Consider the following 3142-nt stretch of genomic DNA (forward strand, 5'->3'; position numbering starts at 1 on the left):
TGAATATTAGGAGGAACATGAATTGGTGTTGAAAAACATGAAGAGACTGAAAAGCTGTGAAAAATATGAAGAGCTTCAAAAGGTGAGAATTATATGAAGAGCTTCAAAAGAAGTCAAAAATGAGATGAGCATGATATTGTCTGAAAGATAGGAGGAGCATGAAGCGGTGTTGAAAAACATGAAGAGCCTGAAAAGGTGTGAGAAATATGGAGATCTTCAAAAGGTGTCAAAAATATGAGGAGCATGAAACGGTCTGAAAATAAGGAGGATCATGAAGTGATGTTGAAAAATATGAAGAGCCAAAAAAGGTGTGAAAAATATGAAGAGCTTCAAAAGGTGTCAAAAATATGAGGAGCATGAAAAGTTCTGAAAAATAGGAGGAGAATGAAGCGGTGTTGAAAAACATGAAGAGCCTGAAAATGTGTGAAAAATTTGAAGAGCTTCAAAAGGTGTCAAAAATATGAGGAGCATGAAACGGTTTGAAAAATAGGAGAAGCAAGAAACGGTTTTAACAAACATGAAGAGCGTGAAAAGGTGTGAAATATATGAAGAGCTTCAAAAGGTGTCAAAAATATGAGGAGCATGAAACGGTCTGAAAAATAGGAGGAGCATGAAACGGTGTTCAAAAACACGAAGAGCCTGAAATGGTGTGAAAAATATGAGGAACTTCAAAAGGTGTCAAAAATATGAGGAGCATGAAACGCTCTGAAAAATAGGAGGAGCATGAAGTGGTGTTGAAAAACATGAAGAGCCTGAAAAGGTGTGAAATATATGAAGAGCTTCAAAAGGTGTCAAAAATATGAGGAGCATGAAACGGTCTGAAAAATAGGAGGAGCATGAAACGGTGTTGAAAAACATGAAGATCTGAAAAGGAGTGAAAAATTTGAAGAGCTTCATAAGGTGTCAAAAATATGAGGAGCATGAAACGGTCTGAAAAATAGGAAGAACAAGAAACGGTTTTTACAAACATGAAGAGCGGGAAAAGGTGTGCAAAATATGAAGAGCTTCAAAAGGTGTCAAAAATATGAGGAGCATGAAACAGGCTGTAAAATAGGAGGAGCATGAAGCGGTGTCGAAAAACATGAAGAGCATGAAGAGTTGTGAAAAATAGGAAGAACTTCAAAAGGTATCAAAAATATGAGGAGCATGAACGGTATGAAAAATAGGAGGATCATGAAGCCGTGTTGAAAAACATGAAGAGCCTGAAAACGTGTGAAAATTATGAAGAGCTTCAAAAGGTGTGAAATATATGAAGAGCTTCAAAAGCTGTCAAAAATGAGATGAGCATGAAATGGTCTGAAAGATAGGAGGGGCATGAAGCGGTGTTGAAAAACATGAAGAGCCTGAAAAGTTGTGAAAATTATGAAGAGCTTCAAATGGTGTGAAATACATGAGGACCATGAAACGGTATGAAAAACAGGAGGAGCATGAAATCTTGTTGAAAAACATGAAGAGCCTGAAAAAGTGTGAAAATTATGAAGAGCTTCAAAAGGTGTTAAATATATGAAGAGCTTCAAGAGGTGTCAAAAATGAGATGAGCATGAAATGTTCTGAAAGATAGGAGGGGCATGAAGCGGTGTTGAAAAACATGAAGAGCCTGAAAATGTGTGAGAATTATGAAGATCTTCAAAATGTGTCAAAAACATGAGGAGCATGAAACGGTCTGAAAAATAGGAGGAGCAAGAAGTGATGTTTAAAAACATGAAGAGCCAGAAAAGGTGTGAAAAATATGAAGAGCATCAAAAGATGTGAAATATATGAGGAGCATGAACCGGTCTGAAAAATAGGAGGAGCATGAAGCGGTTTTGAAAAGCATGAAGAGTCTGAAAATGTGTGAAAAATATGAAGAGCTTCATAAGGTGTCAAAAATATTAGGAGCATGAAACTGTCTGAAAAATAGGAGGAGCATGAAGTGGTGTTGAAAAACGTGAAGAGCCTAAAAAGGTGTGAAAAATATGAAGAGCTTCAAAAGGTGTGAAAAATATGAAGAGCTTCAAACGGTGTCAAAAAAGAGATGAGCATGAAATGGCCTAAAAAATAGGAGGAGCATGAAGGGTTGGTGAAAAACATGAAGAGCCTGAAAAAGTGTGAAGTATATGAAGAGATTCAAAAGGTGTCAAAAATATGAGGAGCATGAAACGGTCTGAAAAATAGAAGGAGAATTAAGCGTTCTTGAAAAACATGAAGAGCCTGAAAAGGTGTGCAAAATATGAAGAGCATCAAAAGGTGTGATAAATATGAGGAGCATGAGACGGTCTGAAAAATAGGAGGAGCATGAAGCGGTGTTGAAAAACAAGAAGAGTCTGAAAAGGTGTGAAAAATATGAAGAGCTTCAAAAGGTGTGAAAAATATGAAGAGCTTCAAAATGTGTCAAAAATGAGATGAGCATGAAACGGTCTGAATATTAGGAGGAACATGAATTGGTGTTGAGAAAACATGAAGAGACTGAAAAGGTGTGAAAAATATGAAGAGCTTCAAAAGGTGTCAAATATATGAAGAGCTTCAAAAGAAGTCAAAAATGAGATGAGCATGATATTGTCTGAAAGATAGGAGGAGCATGAAGCGGTGTTGAAAAACATGAAGAGCCTGAAAAGGTGTGAGAAATATGGAGATCTTCAAAAGGTGTCAAAAATATGAGGAGCATGAAACGGTCTGAAAAATAGGAGGATCATGAAGTGATGTTGAAAAACATGAAGAGCCAAAAAAGGTGTGAAAAATATGAAGAGCTTCAAAAGATGTCAAAAATATGAGGAGCAGAAAAAGGTCTGAAAAATAGGAGGAGCATGAAGCGGTGTTGAAAAACATGAAGAGCCTGAAAATGTGTGAAAAATTTGAAGAGCTTCAAAAGGTGTCAAAAATATGAGGAGGTTGAATCGGTCTGAAAAATAGGATGAGCATGAAGTGGTGTTGAAAAACATGAAGAGTCTGAAAAGGTGTGAAAAATATGAAGAGCTTCATAAGGTGTCAAAAATATGAGGAGCAAGAAAAGGTTTGGAAAATAGAAGAAGCAAGAAACGGTTTAAACAAACATGAAGAGCGTGAAAAGGTGTGAAATATATGAAGAGCTTCAAAAGGTGTCAAAAATATGAGGAGCATGAAACAGGCTGAAAAATAGGAGGAGCATGAAGCGGTGTCGAAAAAC

The sequence above is a fragment of the Dama dama genome, unplaced genomic scaffold (assembly GCF_033118175.1).
Source record: "Dama dama isolate Ldn47 unplaced genomic scaffold, ASM3311817v1 ptg000093l, whole genome shotgun sequence".
In the NCBI taxonomy this organism is placed as follows: Eukaryota; Metazoa; Chordata; class Mammalia; order Artiodactyla; family Cervidae; genus Dama; species Dama dama.